Source organism: Antechinus flavipes, chromosome 3, assembly GCF_016432865.1.
Source record: "Antechinus flavipes isolate AdamAnt ecotype Samford, QLD, Australia chromosome 3, AdamAnt_v2, whole genome shotgun sequence".
In the NCBI taxonomy this organism is placed as follows: domain Eukaryota; kingdom Metazoa; phylum Chordata; class Mammalia; order Dasyuromorphia; family Dasyuridae; genus Antechinus; species Antechinus flavipes.
This window is the reverse complement of record NC_067400.1, coordinates 239,874,820-239,899,557: the sequence shown is the minus strand read 5'-3', so window position 1 is coordinate 239,899,557 and position 24,738 is coordinate 239,874,820. Positions and strand designations below refer to the sequence as shown.

At 34.5% G+C, this 24,738-nt stretch overlaps 1 protein-coding gene across 1 annotated transcript in view; it reads left to right on the top strand.

The window, feature by feature from the left end:
- The first annotated feature begins 313 nt into the window (after positions 1–313).
- NRIP1 (nuclear receptor interacting protein 1) overlaps positions 314–24,738 on the top strand; it is a 139,632-nt gene continuing 115,207 nt past the window's right edge. Inside the window, exon 1 of the mRNA XM_051984748.1 lies at positions 314–855. The gene's annotated coding sequence lies outside the window, so the exon portion shown is untranslated. The remainder of the gene's footprint in view (positions 856–24,738) is intronic.

The following is a 24,738-nucleotide window of genomic DNA, read 5'->3' as shown; positions in this document are numbered from 1 at the left end:
ATTAATCTGAAATTTTCGATGCTCCTGAACTCTTGCTTATGCTCCTGAAGCTGTTATAGACTTCTGTCTCGCTCTCGCTTGCTCGCTCTCTCTTCTCTCCCTCCCCCTCACCCGCCCCATGACAAAGGGAAGAAGGAAAAAAAGGGGTTAAGAAACTTGGCTGAACAGATGAATGGCGTGGAGAGCGAGGGGAGGGACCGGGCTGCACCGAAGAGGTGGAGGGAGGAGCGCCGCTGCTGCTGAGGCTTTGAAAGTCAGTCTCGCAGACATTGCAGCAGAGCCCCGAACTAGCGACAGGGCTGGCCCGAAGCGGACCGGGAGGCGGAGGTTACGAGTAGGCGGCGGCGGCCCGACCAGCTCCCTCCCTCTCCAGCTTTGTGTGTCGGGGGAAAGCGAGGCCGGCCGGAAGCGGGCAGAGCTGCGGCTGTTCCTACAACTTGCCTCCTGGAGCGGGGTCGGCGGTCCCCGAGCCTTTCCGCTTGCCTTTCTTGGGCCAGAAACGTGCAGGAGATATTTCTACGGAATCGTCACCGCCCTGATGGTGTGGGTTGTTTTTGTTTGCTTGTCTTCGATTTCCACAATTTAAAATGCTATTGGGCTTTTTTTTTTTTAATCTCCTGAGCGGAAGAACCTGAGGGATTGTTGAGGCGACGGGAAGAAGGGGGGAGGAGTAGGGGTGTCGCTGGGGCTACGTCTGAATTGGTTCTTAAGTGACACGGCTGAACGGGCACGGACCGGGCCAAGTGCCTCTGGCCCAGACGGCTCTTGGAGCAGCTGCGGGCCCGCCTCAGGCACAGGCTCCGACTGCGCCTCTGGAACGGGAGCGGGAATCAGCGGCCCGAGACCCTGTCTGGGGTAAGTCGGAAGTGCGGTCTGATGGTCTTCCCTGGGCTCGATGGATGTATGTGCGGTCGGAGGGGGAGGGGCGAACTCTATGTGTATATATGTATGCGGGGAGTGGGGGGGAAATCCTCGCGCCCGCCCCCCCTCTCGGATTGCTTCTCTTGGGCTGCTCATCCATGGTTGGGGTGGGGGGGCGAGGAGGGAAGAAGGAGGAAGGGGGACGGCCTGGGCGCTGCGGCCCGGAGCACCTAACCCGCCAGGAGGTTGGAGGAGGAGCTGCCCGAGCGGGCACGCGGGGCGGGGGTGAGGAGGCGGGGGCCGCGCGGTCTTGCCCGGACTGAGCGCGATTTCGAGACGGAGGGGAGGGGGAAGGGTGGGTGGAAATCCTAAACTAGGCGCCTGGCAAGACTAATTTCCTGCGAAATCTCCGCTTACCTCCCGCTTCTTTTCCCACCACCCCGCCCCCTCAAATCTCTCCATTGAAATAAAAGTTAAGACTAATTTTCACTCAGATACTGAAGCACTAACATGGCTGGTTACGCTTTCATCTCCATCTCCCTTCTACGTTTTCTCCCCTCGCCCGGCCCGCCAGGTCGTCTTTTCTCGGTTGGGGATGGGGAGCGGCGGGCAGCTCTTAACTCTCCTTGGCTGCCCTCGGCTGGGTGGAGAGGAGTAGCCAAAGACTGAGGGTATCCTGAATAAATGCGCCGGAGTGCTTGAGTGGGTCTGGGGGATACCCTGGGTGCTGGGGAGTCGCGCGTCCCCCTTCAGCTTTTAATTTACTTTCTTTCCCTTCTTCCAGTTTCCGCTGCTTTGCTGTTGTCTATGTGTAACACCAGGGCATGCATACATTAACTTCCTACCTTTTGTCATCTCGGATCGTGCCTAATTCTAGAGAGAAAAATAAAACCATATAAGCATGTATTCTCTTGCGCACGTCCCTACCTCACCCCCGTCCTTTAGAGATACGTAAATATATTCCCCCCCCCCCCCACCTGTCCATGTGAAAGAAACACCTTTGACCAGGGACTTTTTCTTTTAACTCGGAAGAATAGCTTTCTGAGCATAAATAAGTTTATAAAGCATCTCTGCTTCACCTATGTCCCTAAAACTGTTGATAAGGATTTTTTCTTTAGTTTTTTACGAGTATTTTTTTTTACCATTTTCGATTGATCAGTTTAGTTTTTAAGGTATTTTTCTATGATGTACAACTAAAATCTTTACCTTGCTTAAAGAAAAAAAAATGAACACTAGCATAGAAATTAATATTTTTAAGTATTTGAATATTTGAAAGAAAATGCAGGATGTGTGTGTGTGTTTGTGTGTATACAATCTTGTGGGAACTGAAACTTAACACATGTTGATGTTTAAAAATTTAAATTAGGTTCCTTGTAACAGTAATTTATTTGGGTTGAGGCTGGATAAGGGAAAGACAGAGTTTTACATTTTTCTTACTACTTCGGGCTATAAGAAAGAATAAGGAGATGAAGGACAATGTTAGCAATTATTGGTATTGCTTCTAAGCGTTGACTTTTTGATACTCAATTTGTTGCAGGGAAGCTGGTTGGCGTTTAAACTATGATTACTTAAATAATCAGATATTAGATGTTTTAGATGAATGGGAATTTTAAAAAGTAAATGTTTACACATATATGGTTTTTTTTTTTTTTACATTTTTTTTGGGAAAATTATGAGGTATGAGTGGATTGTAGTTTTAGCTTAATTAGGGACAGTGGGAAGGAATTATTTTCAGAATCTTTTGCATTTTTTTTTTTCTAATTTCCTCCTTCCTCCCCCCAACCCGGCCAGTTATTTAGCATCTTTTTTTATGGTTACCCATGTAGAAAGACTACTGCTTATAAATGGACTTTTAAAACAAACGGGTAGAGCTGCTAAATGTTGGTAATTATGTAAATGTATAGAAATCAAATTCTCTTTCCCATTAAAAATTGAGCTCCTTAAGGACAGAGACATTATATTTCCTCTCTTTCCCCAAAGCTGAGACTGTCCCTAATATATAGCAAGTACTTAATAAATGCCAGTTGACTGGTTGACTAATTGGCAACGTAGAATAAGTTTCTTTAGTTCTTAGGGGAGGTTTAGCACCAAGAATAGTGTTTTCATTTTTGTTTTGGTAGAAACGTCTGCTAAAAATAAAGACAAAGACAAGGAAGCAACATTAAGGCTGGGTACTTAAAATTTTTGGCTACAATTACTGAGTATTTGTTCTTACTACAAAGTTAGGGGACTTGACCCTGAAAAAGTAACCAAAAGTGAATTTGAGTTAAAAGTGCCTCTCTTAAACTCTTCTTTTCCCTTTTCATCTATCCCACCCCTCCCAAGCAGTTTTAAGTTACTGTCCACAGAAGTGAATTCACTATGTTTTTCTTTGGGTCAGTAGGTGAATTGAAAACTAGGCTTAATGCCTACTGGGCAATTGAATGAGGGGACTTCCCAGTAAACATGTCTTATGTTATATTGCAAATTATCAAAGGAAAAGCTATTACTTTAACAATTACTTAAAATAAACTGTCTTAAAACAATAACAATTATTATACTACTGCCATACTGTTGTCTCTATATACATTAGTAAACGATCTGGAGACTTCTGCAGAATAAGAATTAAAAATTCAAAGAGTGAGAGGGTGGAGTGAATGTGACTAAAATCCTCATCAACTATTGTTTAATTTGTAGCTGTAGATTTTGTTTAAATTATTGGATTTTCATATATCCCATAAGAGAATATGAATAAAAATAGTTTAAATTTTGTTTGAAAAAATAACCCATGCAAGATACAAGAGTGCTAATTAATTAAAAAAAACACATTCAGTTTATATTTGCTATATTTCTTTTCAAATCATATGTCCCAGATAAAATATTGATCCAAAATCTGTTAAGCAGTGATTTCCAACCCCAATTTGGTAATTCCAGAGAGCATTATTAATTATTTAAAAGAGTGCTATAGAATTGTTGAAAGAAATTCAAAAATGTTAATGTAGGATTTTAAGGCTCTGTATGTCACAATATTTAAAAAAAAATCAGAACTCCAGAAAGTTGATGATAGGCAACTTTTCCATTTCCATTTCTTTGCCATTGCAGAAAGAACTGATATAAATATTTTTGAACATGTAAGTTCTTTCCTTAATTTTTTTTTTTTTTTTTTTTTAAAGATCTCTTTGACATATAAACCTAATAGTGATATCTCTAAGTCAAAGTGCAGGAGGTACAGCTCCATGATGCAGTGGGTGGAACACCTGCACTCTAGGATTACTAAGACTTGAGTTCAAACCCATTCTCAGACAACTTGCTAGCTGTGTGCCACTGGACAAATCACAACCTCTATTGCCTCAAAAGAATAAAAAGAATCCACACAATTTAACAGTTATGGCTGACATAGTTCTAGCTTACTTACTTGAATGGTCAGGCCAGTTTAGAGCTCCACCAAAAGTACTTGTTTTCCCACAGACTCTGTAGCATTTGTCATTTTACTTTTTTGGTATGTGTGAGGTGGTACTTAAGAGTTTTTTTAAGTTTGTATTTTTCTAATTATTAGTGATATAGCAAATTTTTTATATAGCTGTTGGTAGCTTGGGTTTCTTCCTCTGAAAACTGTCTAGTCACATCATGTGATGATTTGCAGTTGGAGAACAAAATATACTCAAAATATTTAATTTTAATGAGATATTTTATTCATTATGGTATAGTGGATAGAGTGCAGGGTCTGGATTCAGGAACACTTGGTTTCCTAAGTTCAGATTTGGTTCAGATACTTTCTAGCTGTGTGACCCTGGGCAAGTCACTTAATCCTCCTTGCCTCAGTTTACTCATTTGTAAAATGAGCTGGAAAAGGAAATGGCAGACCACTCCAGTACCTTTGCCAAGAAAATCCCAAATGGGACCACAAATATTTGTATAGGATTGTAAAGGACTGAATAACAAAAATAAATTTTATACTTAATGTAAACTGATCTATGCTTTTCAATATATGAACCAGATTCACTTTTTTAAAAATGTAGATAATATAAGAATGACATTAAGATTAGCAATATATTTTTTCTTTTCTGTTAATTTTTACCATGTGTCTTACTTTGTAGCTGAAAAAAATCCAATGAAAACATCCCTTATTTTTTGTGTCCTTTGATAGCCATGATAAGATAAAATTTCCTTTGTAACTCCTAACTCCTAAGACTCCAGATCAGAAGTTTGTTGAGTTTCAGAGTTTGTTTGTTTTCCCGTGTGGCATAGATGAGATATAGAAAAAATAATTTATTATATTGAGTTTTTTCATAATAGCATATTTGATTACAATAAAGCTACTTATTGAATTGAAATCCTAGGGATTATAAGATGTTATTTTCAATTTTTTGTCTTTTTCCAACTTAACCATTCACCTTTCTGCTTTTAGGGGCATTAATAATACTAATCTAAACCTCTCACCCCAGTTATGAGAAATAGCAAAACCTCTTTTTCCTCTTTAGAGTTTTACTGAATGTTATCCTTGCCCACTTTTAAAACCCTTGGATCAGAACCAGTCAACTCATTGGACCCACTGTTTTCCTATATAAGAAATATTTCTGAGGTTCAGAAATAATACTTGTTTTTTTCTTCCCCATCAGAATCTTAGCACAGTATCAGTAGTTGGATGAGTAAATTTGAGAGTTATTTGAAAATGGGAAAGGGAGAGCATTCTAGTCATGGGTGAGAGCCAATGAAAAAGCTCATTTGAATGGTGAGTCTACTGTTTGAAGAACAACCAGGAAGTGAGAATCATAGAGTATATTGTAAGGATAATAAAATATAAAAAGACTGCACAGCCAAGAAAGGATCAGGTTAAGGAAGGTTTTGATAGACGATTTTTAATTGAAGGCAATGGGGAGCACTAGAAGTTTTTAGATGGGGAGAATGATAGAATTAGATGTGCATTTTAAGGCCAGTTTGACAGCTCAGTGGAGGATATATTACAACAGAGATTTGAGAGAGGGGGCATATGAGACATGTTAGGAAGGTAAAATTGACAGGTCTTGGCAACAAATTATTTATGAAGAGTAAGAAAGAGTGCCCTCAGGATTTGAAGAAGATGCCAAAATTTCAAGTACTGATGACATTGGGAGGATAGTGATATCCTTTACAGTTATAAGGAGTTGAGGAAGAAGGAAGGGATGAAGATACTGACTTCAAGTTTTGGACCTTTTGAGTTTGATGTCTATGGAACATCTGGTTTGAGATATTTGATAAGGAATTAAACTGTATAGTTAGATATCCAGAGAGAGATAAGACTGAGAAGGTAAATTTGTGGTACATCTGCATTTCAGGAGGTAATCAGTGGATCTTTTTATCCTTATGTTTCTCTGATAGTTCTGGGCACTATTCATTTATGATTTCTTGAAATAGAAATTTTTAATTACTATTTTTAGAAGGTCAGAATAATTCTTAAATTTATCTCTGAAATTTTCATAGTTTTTTTTTAAAGATTTATTTCTAAAATTAAGTTAGAGTGTAATTAAGATTTTCAAAATTAGAATCCAGTCATAATAAATAATCTAATTTTGTTTTGTCCCACAAATAAAACTTGGCTGTTTTATTTTTAAAATGGAAAGCAGGTTCTAAGATAGGCAGGAATTTATATAAGAATTATTAATTCAGTTCAACAAATGTTAAATACTCACTCTGTACAAAATAATTTGTTACTCTAGCTTCATAATCTCTTATGGTGAAGCCTGAAATTCAGTTTGATTTCCAAGCTTTACTTTAACATTAAAGAAAAAGGTTCCCCCCAAATTTGAAGTATTTCAGGCCTTATGCATTCCAAAGTCACGTGATAATTTAAGTTCAGAATAAATAGAGGATAAAGGGAATGAAAGAAAATGTTATTCATAATTTATTAAATGATAACTTGACCCATGACTACGAGAATACAACCTAAGACTATATGAGTTATGTAAAAAACACATTTAAATTTCAAAACCAGATTTTATTAAAAGGTATTGATAATATCACTAATTGTTGTCATTTGTGAAGTACAAAATTTCATGGGTATATAACATTAAATTTTAATTTGAATGAACTTATTTTTCTCCTGGTTGAAATTAAAAAAAAAATCACAGTGAAAGAAAGTAGTCAGGGATGTGTGTGTGTGTGTGTGTGTGTGTGTGTGTGTGTGTGTGTAATTTGAACTCATATAACTAGAAAAAATGCACATACTGTTAAGCCACTTGAACATAGAATTGTTCTATGTCATTGATGTACACAAAGAAAGTGCCCACTTGTATACTTTTTCTTTGTGAACCTGCTGTAGAGTACATGTGTTGAAACCTATATTAAAACATTTGGAGACTTCATACTAACTTTGTGTTCTTTAGGGGGGAAGTGGCATTAAAAGGAGGAAATGAAGTTACCTTCTTTTAGTTTAAATTTATGATTATTTTAAGTCTAGAGACTGAAGAAATATTAAGCTTATTATTGCTGAGAATTTGAATCATAAGTTGAGAATACCAGGGGCACAGGACAATTACAAACTGTTGGTTTGGACAGACTGAATGCTAATTGTAGAGAGTCTTTGAATTTTGGGTTTTTAGAAAAAGTGCCATTTCTAAGTAACTCCCCTCTTGTAAATATGAAATTATTTCATATTGGGATTGAATTGAGTTACAGTTCGATTTTACTGATTTGTTAGTGCTTAATTTGCTACTGTTTATATACTCTATTCCTCACCACTCTCAGTAGTCTCTTGAAGTGTTATGGATGATAGTTATCAAGATTTGATTATATATATGGAGGCAATGCAGTGACCAAATTTATAATTATCACTTATGTAAATATTCTATATAAATTTTATAACATTTACAAAAGTCACATATTTTAGCATAATCTATGAAAAAATTGTTTTATATGTAATTTCTAAATATCCATTAATAGAAAGTGCTTTCTGATTTGAAGACCTATTAAAAAGAAACAACAACAACAAACAAAAATTGTTATTTAAACTCCTAAGTTAGATCTGTTTTGGAAATGACTGTTTAAAGGTAGTGTCTCTAAATTGCTTATTTAGTTTAGTTTAGGATCAGATATGGAGAGTCAATAAAAAGAAGTGACTGTCAGGCAAAAATCTTAGCCCTTACAAATGGCAACTTAGAAACTTAAAACTGACTAATGTAAAAAGTACAGTTTTAAGATGTGATTTCATTTACTCAGGTAGATGCTCTACAGGTCAAATCAGGACTCATTTTCCAATAATGTCCCTGTTCAAATAGATAGTAAGAAGAAAGCCAAAAACCTTAGATTTTCAATTTTGTTTCTTTTACCAGTCTTTCCTAAATCATTATTGGCTACTAGTTGGAAATAAGAAAAGAAATTCTTTTGGGAAGAACTAAGAATGTTGAGTAAAAACTAGCAAGATAAAAGTTGATTTTGCTTTCTCTATTCTCTTTCAATTGGCAGCTTGGGAAAAAAGAAAGTGCTGCCTTTGGGGAAGGAAAATTTAGTCCATTTAAGCATTTTGTTAAGATTATTCAATATGTCTTTTTAAAGAGCCTAGATTTTTTAGAAACCATACTTTCTAGTAGTGGGCGTTAAATATTGTCACAACCTTAATTCTTAACTCACATATACTGTGTTGTCTAGGGGGAAAGCCCTATTATACTATTTTCATATATAGACTGAATGTATTTCTAATGACAAGCTATTTAGGGGATATAATTTTTTCATTCAAGTATTATTCATAGAGCTTCCTGATAACTCTGTGTGTGTGTGTGTGTGTGTGTGTCTGTGTGTCTGTGTGTGTATGTATATCTATAAACAAGTACATAGAGGCAAATATTTAACATTTATGTTGTATTTAAAAGTTTTTACAAATATATTTGATTTTTTTTATACCAATCCTGTGAGGTCAATGATATTTTTGTGCCTATTTTATAGATGAAGAAGAAACTGAGCCCTAGAGTTTAGATGATTGTCCAGCAGAATTCTAACTTGGGTTTTCTTAATCCAGGGCCAGAACTCAATCTACTGCATCATTTACTTGTAAATTTAGGAAACTATAGAATACAACACAATCTTTGAAATAATTGTCAAGGGATTTCTCTCATTAATATGAAATTATATTTGTGAGATACAGATCTGGATAGAAAATTCTGTCTTCTATTGTTGATACTATAGAATTCTTTCAATGGCTATCTGATATGGACTAAGAAAGCTAAATATACAACCATTCTTCTTGGTACAATTCATTATAGAAATACTTGCTGATCTCAGTTCAGAAATGCTTCTCTTTATGAATTGGATCAAGAACCATATTCCAGATATGCTTGTTTGAGGACTCATATCTTACCCGATATACTTACTGTCACACTATTACTAGTTTAAACTGCATCCTCAGTAGTTGTATTTTAAAGAGATTTGTTTATACTGTAGTCACATTATAGTAAATGAAGAAAAAACCTTTAGTACTATTGCAAAAATTGATTGGGGGGAAAATCTTTTGAGAAGATATAGCAGGAAATTGGATTTGTGGGAAAGGATTCAATGGTAGAAAACTAAAGCATATGTGGCAGGAACAATTCTGGCACATGATCTCTTTTTAAGTACATGTTATAAGTTATAAATATCTTCAATTTTTTAAATTTCATTTGATGCCTATATATCTTTATACTGTGATATTTATAGAATTTTTTTGAATCTTATTAATACCTTCCTTAGAAATTTATATTGAATATTTCCCCATGGACAGTAAAGGAGTAGTTAAGTTGAAACTGTATTAATATTAAAAAGTAAGAAAACTGTTTTTGCTGTAATTAGTATTTTTAAAAACAGACATAATATTTTATTTAGGATATTTACAATTGTAAACTACCAAGATAGATGTTGGAAAATCTTTATAAGTGAATATTCTTGAAAAATTAAATATTTCTAGAGTTCAAGTTGATATTTATATTATTTATCCAATCAGTCAGTTATAATTATCACTGTAAATTAATGTTGTAAGACAGTTATAAGACACTGAATGACCATTTATGCAATGACAAACATAAAATTCTGGTTCTTTTGCCATATCTTTATATATTATGCACAGAAATAAATTTGTTGCCCCCACTTGAAACAAAGCAAAACCTAGCTATTCTTTCCCAGAGTTAATCCAACTAATGTATTTCAGTATTGCATGGTATTAGTTTTTTCCTGCTTACCTAGGCTTTCAAATCTCAGTCATCTTTGGTGTTTCCTTTTGCTTCACTGCTCAATTACCACATGATATGAATTCTACTTTAGGAGCCTATCTTAAAACTTTCCCTTCATTTTTATGCTTCCAGCAACTGCCCTAGTTTAAAGCCTCCATCACCTTAGACTATTGAAATAACTTCCATCTCCAATAACTCTCTTCTCCAAACTATTTAAGTACACCATTGCCCATATAATCTTTGTATGTACCTCTCTGATTCTGTCACTCTAATACTAAAAAACCATCAATGGTTTCCCCACTGACTACTGAATTTAGATTCCTTGGCATCTGGGCCCCTCTCCGCTCTGTCTGCATGCCTTTCAATCTTATGTCCTACTGTTGGCTTTTGTGCAGTTTAGTCTATCCCCACTGGACTACAAATCATCTTTTTATTTTTGTACTTTTCTTGCTTATGTGTGTTTTCTTCTAGAATGTTTTATGCCTTCCCCATTCTTAACCTGTTTTTAGAATTAATGCAATTGTCAGAAATAGAATATGCTAACCTCAAAATCTGAGATTTGGAAAAGGGATCTCAGACGTTATCTCATATAAGCTATATCTAAACAGGAATCTGCTTTATAATACATCTGTAACAAAAAGTCATGGAACTAGAGATTTGAAGGCAGAAGGGACCTTAGGGACTATCTAATCTACCCTCCTTGTTTTACCTCGGTAAAGAAATGGAGGTTGAGAGGTTTGAATAACTTGTCTAAATTTACACAGTTTGAAAAACCAGAGCCAGGACTTGAACCTCCGATCCTCTGACTCTAAATCTAGAACATTTTCTATTGTATCATATTACAATTTCTCCTTGAAGACCATTTATAGGTGATAGACTGTTCCTGACTTGGTCTATACTATTTTTGGGCAGCTTTCATTGTTTGGAAACTTAAATTCACTTTTCTGTAACTTTTGTCTACCTGTGGATCCTATTTCTGTCATGCTTGGGCATGACCAAGCCATGTATGCCTAAGACATCTTACTTTCTTACCAAATTACATGTACCTTCTTCTCCCTACCTTTTATATCTATCTCTGGTAACAGTAATCAAACCAATTAGTACTGTTGCTTCTGGAAAGAGATGTTGGTTGAATGCCCAGTGGATTCTTTTTTTTTTTTTTTTTTAACTTTTTTCTTTTAATAGTATTTTATTTTTCCAAATACATGCAAAGATAATTTTCAACATTCACCTTTGCAAAACCTTGAATTCCAATTTTTTCTCCCTCTTGTCTCCCTTTTCCCTTCCACAAGACAGCAAGCAATCCAATATAGGTTAAACATTTCCATTTTCATCATGATGTGCAAAAAAAAAAAAAAAAAAAATCAAAATGGGAAAAAACACAAGGGGGGAAAAACAAGCAAACAACAGCAATAACAACAAAGGTGAAGATACTATGCTCTCTGGAGGTGGATGGCACTTTCCATCACAAGTCTATTGGAATTTCCTTGAATCTCCTCATTGCTGAAAAGAGCAAGTCCATCATAGTTGATCATCACATAATCTTGTTACTGTGTAGTGTTCTCTTGGTTCTGCTCACTTCACTCAGCATCAGTTCATGTTTTGAAGCTTTTTTGAAATCAGCCTGCTTATAGAACACTAATAATTCCATTATATTTATGTACCATAACTTATTCAATCACTCGTCAATTGAGGGCATGCATTCAATTTCCAGTTCTTTGTCACTATAAAAAGGGCTGCTACAAACATTTTTGCACTTTTGAATTCTTTTCCCTCTTTTATGATCTGAGATATAGACCCAGTAGAAACACTTCTGTATCAAAGGACATTCACAGTTTGATAACTCTTTAGTTATAGTTCTAAATTGCTCTCCAGAATGGTTGGATCATTTCACAACTCCACCAACAGGGCATTAGTGTTTCAGTTTTCCCACATCCCTTCCAACATTCATCATTATTTTTTTCTGTCTTTCTAAACAATCTGAGAGATGTGAAGTGGTATCTCAAAGTTTTAATGTGCATTTCTCTAATCAATAAGGATTTAGAACAATTTTTCTTATGATTAGAAATGACTTTAATTTCCTCATCTGTAAATTATCTGTTCATATCATTTGACAATTTATCAGTTGGGGAATGACTTGTATTCTTATGCATTTGAATAAATTCTCTATATATTTTAGAAATGAGACCTTTATCAGAAACATTGTCTGCAAAATTCCCTTCCCCTTATATCCTTCTCCCTCCCCTCCTCCCCTCCCCCCAGTTTTCTGCTTCCTTTCTAAACTTGACTAAATTGGTTTCGTTTGGGCAAAACCTTTTTAATTTAATGTAATCAAAATTATTCACTTTGCATTTCATAATGTTCTCTAATTCTTCTTTGGCCATAAATTCCTTTCTTCTCCATAGATCTGAGAGGTAGACTGTCCCTTGTTTTTCTAATTTACTGATTGTATTACCCTTTATATCTAAATCATGAACTCATTTTGATCTTATCTTGATATAGTCTGTTAGATGTTGGTCAATGCCTAATTTCTGCCATATTATTTTCCAGTTTTTCCAGAAATTTTTGTCAAATAGGAGTTCTTATCACAGAGATTGAATGAAGTTTTTGAGCTTATCAAATGCTAGATTACTATCATCATTGATTAATGTGTCTTGTAACCTATTTCATTGATCTACTACTCTATCAAATGGTTTTGATGACCACTTCTTTATAACATAGTTTTAGGCTCGGTACATATAGGTCACTTTACTTTGCTTTTTTTTTTTTTCATTCTTTTGAAATTTTTAACTTTTGTTCTTCCAGATGAATTTTATTATTATTTTTTCCTGCTCTATAAAGAAATTTCTTGGCGGTTTGATTTATTTGGCACTGAATAAATAAAGTAATTTAGGTAGAACTTACATTTTTATTGTATTAGCTCTGCCTATCCATGAGCACTTGATATTCTTCAAGTGTTTAGATCTAACTTAATTTATGTGAAAAGTGTCTGGCATTCTTTCACCATCCCTATGATTCTTCATTCTCTTATATCGTCTGCTACTCTATTAGAATGCAGACTCCTTGAGGAAGTTTTGCCTGAATTCTGGATTCTGTATTTATATTCCTAGAGCTCATGTTTCTTTTGATACTTGAAGTTTTTTTTTTTTTTTTTTTTTTTGGTAGTTTTTTCCTCTTTAAACAAAACATTGAGAAATATGGTTTAAGAACAATTGGTGGTCCATGAGGCCCTTTTGCAATGGTCCACAAAGTGGATTTGCCTAATAATAATAAAATGTTTAAATTTCTTATGTGTTAAATATAAATAGTAACATAAGCTCTTGGATATAATAATAATAATAATAATAATAATTTTTACGAGTGTAGAGCTGTCCTGAGATCAACAAGTTTGAAAACTTCTGCTCAAAACCACTATTTTCAGATGGGCTTTGCTGTCTTTCCTATCACATCGTGGTCATTTTACTCTGAATGTTGTAATTTCTTTAAAGGTGTAAATCAGGAATCCAAGCCATGCAACTTCTGGGGCAATAGTTCTTGGCAATATCAAATAGTCTATGCATGTTGTGGATCTCTTTGTAATCCTTTGGGTAACTTTTAACTTTAATCTTTGGAAATAATAGTATTCCATACTTTGCAGCCATATGCAGTCATTAGAAGAACATTAATGAACCTTTATTACAGGGAGAATCTTGGGATCATTAAAAGGTTCCTGTTTACAAGCTGATTAAGAGCATACTTAGTAGAGTAAGTGGTATAGACAGAACCAGAACTAATTTATCCTGATAAGTTGTTCTTTATGATACATACAATTGGATCTTAGAAAATGGGATTTTTCCATTCAAAATATTGAGTTGTTAACATCTTTTAGAAATCCTGTTTCAGCTGATGATTTAGACAGTTTTTCTTGAGATGAGGTTAGCAACTGAAGAACTGAGAAGTGGTTGCTTTTCTGCATGCTTACTGTTTGCTTTCTTACCCTTATATAAAAATGATTGGTATTGTTGTAGTTACTATGTAGATTGTTTTCTTGTCTCTGTTTACTTCTGCGTTTATCTTCTGAACCTGTTCATATATATCTATGTTTTTATTTATTTATCACACATATCATTTCTTTCATTACAATAATATTTCCTTATTTTGACGGACGTCTACCTTGTTTTCAATGCTTAGCTATCACAAAAAAAGTGTTGCTGTCAATATTTCCTTTGGGTATAATCCTGGTAATAAAGTTTCTTCTTTTGGAATCTGGATATACTAGACCATGGAAAGAGCTATTTTTGGTGCATAATTTCTATTTTTAAGAGGTTTGAGAAATCCTAAATATCAAAGGATTAGAAAAATCTTGTCTTTGAGCTTGTTCAACTGGCAGCACATGTATAATCTGAAAATTGTGTCACCTGAATCTTATTTTAAAACAATTTAGGGGCAGCTAAGTGGCACAGTGGATAGAGTACCAGCTCAGAAGGACCTGAGTTCAAATTTGGACTCAAATATTTAACACTTACTAGCTGTGTGACCCTGGGCAAATCACTTTAACCCCAATTGCCTCAGCAAAAACAAAACAAAACAAAAAACAAAACCCATTTGGTGAGCCTGCCATTTTAAGTATTACTTTGTTAATATGAATAATAATCACCTCTAATTTATTTTTGTAAAAAATATTTCCATATTTCACTAAAAGCAGAAAAAAATAGAATGCTGGGATATGATTTTTTTTTTTTTTTTTTTGGTTTGTTTTTTGGAGTCAGGTTTCTGATTTCATCATTTTGTTGAAACTGTTTTTCAAAGTTGCCAATATCTTTTATTTGCCAAATACATTTTTTTGGCCTTTTTTAGACCACTCTTCAGCTTTTTAACACATTTGATCATTTACTTTTTCATGACACTTCTAGAGATAGCTAGTTGGTGCAGTAGATAAGAGTGTTGGACCTGAAGTCAAAATTTGACTTCATATTTTACCTCAAACACTTACTAATTATGTGACCCTGGATAGAACACCTCCAATTGTCTTGGTTTCCTCAACTTAAATAGGGATATTGCCAGAGTAATTAAGAGGCTCAAATAAGATAATTATAATGTACTTATAGGAAGCTCTATATAAATACTTATTCCCTTTCCCTTTCCCTTTGTTCTTTTCCTTTCTTATATCTTCATCCAAAATTATGCCCAATAATCTTGAATACTTTCCTCCCACCCTTTACCCCTACTATCCTTTGTCCTGGGCCCTCTTCTCTTCACCCTTTATACCATTTTATCAGTTCCCCATGGATTGATCCAGTTATCATCTTTATGTTGATGTTTTTCTTAGATCTCTTTGTTCATCATTAAACTCTTGAGCTCCAGTTGAACATCTTCAGCTGCCTCTTGGACATCTTGAATTGAATATTTTGTAAAGATGCTAAACTTGTCCAAAATTAAGCTTCTTCTTTGTCTCCATCCAGTCATTTAGATTCCTAATCTAGGTGATACCCTTCACTCCTCATTATCACCTTTATTAGCACTTCTTACTTCTCCTTCATTCTCTCCTCTTAAACTGCCACCACTGCCTGGATTGTGGAAGTAGCCTATTAGTTAATCACCACTGCAATTGATTCTCTACTTCAGTTGTCAAATTGAACTTCCTAAAATGCATATCTGAGCAGATCTCTCTCTCTTTCCCTTATTCTTTCATCCGTTCAGTGAATTGTAGGGTTTCTTTTCTTTATCTTTGATAGTTAAAAACTTTAATAATTTTCCTCCCTTTCTCTCTTTCCAATCTTACACTATTCTTCTCAAAATACTTTGTGATCAGTGACTCTTCCTTGTTTCAACTTCATTTTTATTGACTGGTCTCCATACTTCAGATCTTCCCACTTCTCATTTTTTCCCTTCCTGTAGGCCACAGTTAAAATCATATTTTCAGCAAGAAACATCTTCCAATTTCCCTTATTTTTCGTTCCTTTCTTTGAAATCCGGCTTATGGTGCGTGTGTGTGTGTGTGTGTGTGTGTGTGTGTGTGTGATCTTGTTTGTACATTTATTTTTGCACATAATCATTTGTGTTGTTTCCCCATCAGATTGTGATGAATTCTTTGAGAATAGGGATTATTTTTTCTTTATTTCTTTGTATACTTAGCACTTTAGAAAGTGCATGGCACATAGTTGATACTTAATAAAATGCTTGTTGACTTGATGTGAGAGACATGCAAGATGCTTATTGAAACCTGTTATCACTATTGAGAGGCAGTGTTGTGGTATAATGAGTTATCAGACAATGTCAGAATTGAATTCTATTCTTCAAGTAATCTTATCCAAGTTATCTAAACTCTTAGTCTCATTTTTCTCATCTGTAGAATAGGAATTATAATCTTCCTCATAATATTGAGGGCTATATGTAAAGTTGTGTGCTTATTATAGGAACATTATGGCTGATTTGGGTTAATAATTCAACTTTAAAAAGTAATAGCACATATTTAACATTATAATTATGACATGTTTTCCTTTTAAATTTTTTGTACATATATCTTTTAAAAGGAATACTTTTTCTTAAAGTTTTTAGTTTTAATAATTAGTAATTATAAAACTTATTGTAATTGATATCTTAAAATATTATTTTCTGTCACATTTCTAAAAAAAACAAAACCCAAATCACTAATCATTTAGGATTAGAAAAATCTATTACTTTTTTTCAGATACAAAACAGAACAATTTCAGAATGATATGAAGGTAGTTGACAATTTTTTATCTTTCATGATTTTGCTTAGAATGTATTTTTAGTGAAATTATGAAACATTCTAACAAAGTTAAAATGTTCAATCTATAAATTCATATGTTCACAGCATGTGTGTTATATGTAACATTTAGTTTTAAAGATTAGAACAAATAAATATTTTTATTTTGTTATTTTAGAAAAGCAAGACATTTAAAAGCTGTTTATTTCATTTATGCCATGTAATCTTAAAAACCTTTGCATTAAGAAGAAATAAGGGGAAAAAAATTCTTTGGGTGGTCAGAAAAACCATAATCTCATTTTTTAAAAAATTCAAGATTTAAATTAGACTTTTGCACAATTATCAAAAATATTATATTTGAAGTATTTTCAATATAAATAATACATATAGGTAAATGAAATTAGAAAATCTGTAGTGAAGATCCAAGTACATATTTTTAGGATAGGGTGTCATTGTCATTTTAGTCACTTAGATGAAATCTCATGAAAGGGGAAATAAATAGAATTGTAACATAAATATGAAGTATTTATGTCGCTCCCCCTTCACACATCTACTAGTATAGTCAAACAAGTGGTTTTTGCTGTTTCTCACAGGAATCATTCTGGCTCATTGGCTGTTGTTGTACATGCTTACATTTTCACTTCAACCTCCTAAACCTTTTTTTCTTTTAAAGCTTAATTTAAACTCTACAAGAGACTTTCCCCAATTGTATTCCCCTCTTCAGCTGCTGGTGCTGCCCCCATCCCAACCTTATTACCTTTTATGTATTTTGTACATTTTTATATAACACCATATACATGTCTCCCTTGATCAAATTTGAGCTCATGAACTCAAGGACTTTTTTTTTTTTTCTAATGCTTGCCACAGAGATATTGATACATGGTTATTGATTAAGGTCTTTTCTGCAAGGGGGAAAAAGAAATTGGGTAGAATGAAAAGGGTAGAGAAATGACTCTGAGGGAAGGGAAAGGAAAATGACCATGAGAAGTTAATTTGTGTTGTTACCTTAAGGTAATTTCTATAGCATTTTAACTTTTAAAATATGTTTTTAAAAAAGACTGTTTTCATATACTCTGCAGCACACACAGAGAGAATTTTATATGAAAAAATTAATCTCCATCACATGTAGCTTTTTAAAAAATATCTAATTCTGTGCTTTAAAAACTCATCTGCTTGTCTACTTCAGAACTTTTCTATTCTCCTCTATGTATGTGTCACTACCTTCCCCTCTATTTTTTAAAAAAATACCTCTCTTCTCTTTTATCCTCCCCTTCTCAATTAGAAAATAAGAAATTGGGGGAAAAAAAAAAAACCTTATTACAAATAAAAAAGTGGGACAAAATAAATCCTGACAGTGGCCACATCCAAAATTTTGTTTATTGCTGTATGTTGTGTCCATCACCATTCTCCCCAGAGATTACATGATTTATCATGGTATTGCATTGATCAAAATTGTTTATCCAAAGTTGTTTTTCATTACAATGCTGCTGTCTGATTTGTATAAATGTCTGATTCCATTCATTTCACTTTTCATCAGTTTATACTCTGATTCTCTCAAATCATCTTTTCCATTATTTCTTATGGTGCAATAAAATCCCACAATTTATTTTTTCAGTTATTACCCAGTTATCTTGAAGGCATTCTGGGACATCCCCTTAGAGTTTAATCTTCTCTTTATTCCCTCCCCCTCCTCCCCCATTCCTTTCTTAAGAATCGGGAAGTTTTGTTTTTCTTGTAATTTTTTCCTCTTTGGTACTATGTTCCTTCTTAAAAACTACTCTTCCCTCATCCTGTTTTAAAATTTCAAAACCAAATTATGTGTGTTTTCAATGACCTTCATAACCTAAATAGTTGTTTGCTTTTCTCATTTATCCCAATTATGTGAAATACCAAATTCTAGCTTCTTTCCCCCTCAGAATGTTTAAATTTTATCTTCATGTATCCTTCCAATTTTTCAAATAAAACATACCTTTCTCTGAATTTTTGTATTTGTATTTCAACTCTTATCCTCCTCCTTAACCCTTCCCTCCTTCCCAATCAAAAATGCTTGAAAATCTTTTCTTCCATTGAAGGTCTATTTTTCCCCCAGGGAAGAGAAAGTAAGACTGATGACCTTGCACAGCCCTCCCTCATTTAAATCCAATTCACTTGCATGTCATGGCATCACTTCCCTGATGTCATGGTGTCTTTTGAGAATGAAGGACAAACAACAGCCTCTGTGAATAGGAGCTGCCTCATTGGGGACCCAACTTGAACAGCTCTTTTCTGTTTCCTTTCCTTTTCTGCCTTCCTTTCCCTCTGTCCACAAGTATTACATTCTTACTTGCTGATGCTCTGCCCAAAGAAATGTAAATTTTGATTGCTGAAACCTGGCTAGATATCTTTGAGTTTTCAGATTAGAATCATGCTTTAAACCTAAATCACTCTGACTGTCATTCATTGTTTGACAGACAATAGGTCCCAGGCCAAACCCTGACTTGGGTCATTATCTAGGCCCTGATTGGTTCAGAGTGAATATAAATAGAAATTGTTTAAAATTGTTTTGACCAGAAACTTGAGGGTTGTCCCCTCCCACTCCCTCTTTCTCCCTCTCTATACCTCTCTCTCCCTTTCTCCCACTCTTCCTCTCTCCCTTTCTCCTTTTCCTTCTCCTTCTCTCCCTCTTGCTCTCCCTCTCCCCCTCTCCCTTTTCCCTTTCTATTTTTCTTTTTCTCCCCCTCTCCCTCTCCTCCTTCTCTCTGTCCCCCTCTCCCTATCTCTTTTACTCTTACTTAACCTTAATTATTGATTAGGTATTGCCTCAGTCAAACTGAGATTTGTTGAAGAATTTACCCAAAGTCTCCCATCATAGCCATAGTCTTATCCTGATCTGTATTTTTATACTGCAACCAAATAGCTCTGGAGGAGAAAGTGAGGCTGGTAACTTTGCATTTAAGTCCCTCACTTAAATCTTATATACTTGCAAGTAATGGCATCATCTCCCTTATGTTCTTGGTCTGACCTCAATTTCCCAGAGTTTGGCCCACCTGGATCTTTAGAGTTCACTGTCCTGGGGAGGTCCTGTTTTGATTGCTATTAAAACCTGCATTGGTTGGTAACTACTTGAATTTGTTTCCAAGACAAGGAAGACTGCCTGCTTGTTTGCTTCTGTTGGTGATTGGTGGATTTTCTTCCATTTCCTATTAACCTATGGGTTTCTTGCTGCCTTTTGTGTACAATTCTTTGATGGAAGAGGTCTTGTACTACAGTTTCTCTCTTTGGACTTTTTGATTAGTTCAATGCGGTGGGAACTTAGAGGTTTTGCTAGAATGTGTATGTGGGAGCCAGAGAAGGATCAGAGGAAATTTGGAGATGTGGGGTTTGTTTTTATTTTTTGTTTTTTCCCTATTCAGAGAGCCATCTTGGCTGAAAGTCTTCTATAGCATTTTCAACAGATCCTGAAATATATTTCTGGGCAAAAATTGATGTTATGTTCAGACCTGTTGAAATTATTTCATCTATCAAATGCCATCTTAAAATTCATAATGTTGGTCAAATTAATTGGATGACAGATGCACTGAGCCTTGTGGAATGTAGCTTAGTACTGTATCTTCTGTGATTCTGAATTTACTAGGATCTACCTTAAATTTCATCTTTTACTTGGTTTACCTCTGCGATCTGGGGCAAATCATTCAACTTTCTAGACTCAGCTTCTTCAGTTTCAGTATGGAGTTGAATTAGATGGCCCTGAAGTCCATCTAATTTTTCCAGCTCAAGATCTTACTAAGCAAAGGCTATGAAGGGACATTCATTGGGATTTTTTCCAGCTAGACATTTAATGTTTTACAGCAAAGTTTTTAGCTTAACATTTTTGAACTTGTACTAGATAAGGTTAATAGGCTAGAACAAAAGGTCAAAACATAAGGCATTAAGCTTAATTAAGGGAGAGCAGGAGTGGCAGGAGTATGTGACAGTTAAATGAGTTTCCCACAGACTAATGTCGGTTACAGAGGAACCATGCTTCAACTTAAGTGGGTTATTTTGTGCAAAGGGCAGCAGTGATTAGCAGATTGACATACCAGACACTGCTAGCCAATCCCATCTGTTTTAGAGGTTAAAAAAGCACACCCTTTATGAGCTGATGGATTGATTTGTGTGCCAGTCTGGTAAAGATTAGAAGTCCAAGGCCATTGCAGTAAAAATGTCAGTTACAGAACATTGTACTTTCTTGGTTGGTTCCTTGTTTTAACTGTCAACTATTTTATAATAGGGTTGTATAGCTTGCTGCTTATAATACAAAGTGGGGGAAGTGGATGAGGGAGGGAAAAATCTCACAAAAATAATTGCCAAGTAACAGGTTCTTTAATTTTTGATTTGAAACAAATTGAAACAAAGTCTACCTTGGAATGCTTTTGGTTTTTTGTAGTGGGTTTTATGTTTTATCTGTCATTCATTAAAACTTAAAGTATGCTGTTTGCATTCTTATACCATTCCCATGTTTTAAATAGTATTTAATTTTACACATAAAATTGTTAGGATAAGGCATTTGCCTCTATCAACATAAGCTGCTTAATAAGTTTATTTCTTCTGATTTACCCTGTGCTGTGATGGGAAGGTCACTTATTCATTTAATTGAAAGTTTGCAAACTCCCAATTAACAGAATAAAGAAAGTTTTTTTTTCCTTGTTGTTTTTGCCTATGAATACTATCTGTTAAAATTACTTAAGATTATATTGCTAAAATAAATTCATAAGAATAGTATGGAGGTGGGGCACTTAGGTGCTGTTGTATTTAGAGTGCCAGCCCTGGATTCAGAAAGACTTACTTCCTGAATTCAAAACTTCCCTCAGATATTTACATATGAAAGTCACAAAACCCTGTTTGCCTCAGTTTCTTTATCTGTAAAATGAGCTGGAGAAGGAAATAGCAAGCCGTTCCAGTACCTTTGCCAAGAAAAATACAAAAATAGGATCACAAAAGAATTGGACACGAGTGGGGAAAAAAAAACCTCCTCCCAAACTATAAAACTGACTTTTAATTGTTTGGTTAGCATTAAAAGAAAACAGGCAGTGAAAATACTGGATAATATTTTAGCTTCATTTCTATTTTTTTTAGTGTTCAAATTTATATTACATTTAAAGTTGCATATAAAAAGTGAGAATATGTTATTAACCAATCTACAGATCATTTTGTATCTTGGAATTATTACCTAAATATAAAAGCCAAATAAATTTTTATACTGTTAAAGGAAGAAAAAAAGGCATGATAAAAGGGGTAGAGAACAGAGATTACCAACTTTATGTGCAAAAACACTTTAAGGAATCTAAAATAATTAGTAGATCCTTTGGGACTAGTGAGGAGGGAACTAAAATATAGACAGAAGTGTCAAGTAGAATATTAATACATTAATTCCTCTCTCCCTGAGTAGAACCTCCTCCCCCCTACTCCCTATTCAAAATCAAAGCAGAATAAAGTTGCCAATGCTCTGTTGTATATACTGTTTAATTTCATACAAACCTGTAAGTTCCCCAGTCTAGCTAAATCAAGTATTGGAACCTGGGAGTCAAGAAAACCTGGATTTCAGTCTTGCTTAAAATAGTATTTATGTTGTTTGTGGGCAAATTACCTAACTTCTGCAAGCCCTATGCCTCAATTTCTTCTTCAGTAAAATAAGAGTGTTGAACTCAGTGGCCTCAGAAGTTCCTTCTGTGGGATTTAAAAATTGTTCAGTCTGCAAGAAAAACCACTGAAGCAAAGTTCTGAGCCAATGGTACTTTATTATGATCCCCTTTAATATAAAGTAACTCTCAGATCTTCTCACAATTTGAGAAGCCCCTGGTTCCCAGGACTGTTTTTATATGTTTTGATATCCAAATGTGCAGAAGAGGTCTGATAAAATACAGATTCTCATTGGTGGTTCTTGATAGTCAAAAATTAAGATGAGAAAGGCAAGAGTGAATCATCCCTGGTGACTAAGTGGTCATAAGATGGTCACCTTTTTATGTAGGCAAGAAAAGGTGGTCCCAAGGTACAAAAATAAGTTGGAGGACTTTCCAAAGAATGAAAGCATCCTATTATTCTTGCTGCGTTTGAACATGAAATTTGAGTAAAACAAGATGTGGTTGGGCAAGTGAGCTTCCTAACTTGGTAAATAAATAGTAAATGTTTGAAGTTTTTTATACAGGCCTAGTATAAGATTTTTTTCTTAAACAACTATTCCCATATGATTTATGTAAAATATCAAATTGATTAATACATATTAGAATAGAGTAGGGGTCCAAATAAATTCCCACACTTTTAACTCTATGTTTATAATTCATTTTTATCTTATTTTATAATAACAGTAATATAATAATAGTAACTTATGTGTTGATCAGTGGGAAAAGTTCACTTTTTGAAGTTTGGAGCAATATTATATCAAAAATGGATATTCAGTAAAATTGCTTAGTATCATGGCAGATTTAAATTACTGTAGCAAGTGCTATATCAAGTACTGATACTTCAATCAAAGAAATGAGTTGTTGAGTACAAAGCTATGAAAACCTTAATTTTGTATAACACAAAAAACTTGGACATTATTATGTTGGTTTCTTTAAAAATGTATAATTTTTATGCATATCAATGCATGGAATAGCCCTGTTCAGCTTTTTAGAAGGGAGAAAGAATCCAAACATTTAAAATAATTGTAGACAGTATAAAATACTTGGGAATCTATATGCCAGTACAAATCCAGGATCTATATTAATACAATTACAAAACATTTTTTACATAAATAAAATTAGATCTAAACAGCTGAAAAGTTGCTTTTGAATAGGCTAAGCCAATAAAATTAAAATGACAGTTCATTAATTTACTTATTCAGTACTAGATATCAATCCAACTACCAAAAATTATTTTGTAGAGTTAGAAAAAATAAGTGATTTTATCTGGAAGGACAAAAGGTCAAGAATGTGAAGGAAAGTGGCCTAGCCACCCCATATTTCAGACTACTATAAAGTAGTTGTTTGTCCTTCCTTCTGGAAGAGGACTATGACATCAGGGCACTGATATTATGTCATGCAAATGATTTGGATTTAAGTTTAGGAAGATTGTGCATTATCAGGAGACTCACTCTCTCCAAAGCTGACTGGATCCAGTGGCAAGATATAGATCAGGACTACGGAAAATGCAGTGGGAAACCTTTTACCTTTTTAATTTAAGGTCTTCAACTGGTCTCAGTTTCACTAAGGCAATACTAAGTGTTACCTTAGCCTGAATGTCTTCTTATGAAAGTAATCTGGTACTGGCTAAAAAACGAAGTGGTAGATCAGTAGAATATATGAAGTATACAATTTACAGTACTGAGTGATGATAGTAATCTGGTGTTTGATAAACCTGAATACCTAAGCTTGAAGGGGAAGAATTCATTATTTGACCAAAATTACCAGGAAAATTGATAAACAGAAACTAAGTATAGACCAACATCTCACACCATGTATCAAGATAAAGTCAAAATGGATGTCCAATTTAGACATAAAAGGGTGATACCATAAGTAAATTAGTGGAGGAATAGTCTACCTGTTAGATCTATGGGGAAGAGAAGAATTGATGACCAAACAAGAGATAAAATGGGTAATTCTGATCATATTAAATTAAATTTTTTTTCACAAAGCTAGTTCATCCAAATTAGAAAGAAAGGATAAAACTGAGGGAGGGGAGCAAATTTATAGTAAGAATGCCTGATAATTTAACTCAGTTCAGATATATAGAGAACTGAGTCAAATTTATAAGGATTCAAGTCATTCCCTAATTGATGAATGATCAAGTATTAGGACAGGTAGTTTTCAGATTAATAAATTGAAGCTATCTATAGCAAAAGAAAAAAAAATCACTTGATTAGAAAAATGCATATTAAAGGAGGCCAACTCTGAGGTACCACCTCATACCTGTCAGATTGGCTAATATGTCAGAAAAGGAAAACAGTAAAGGGATTAGGGTTAGGGTTAGTAGGGAAAATTGGAACGCAAATGGGTGGAGTTGTGAATTGATCCAAGCATT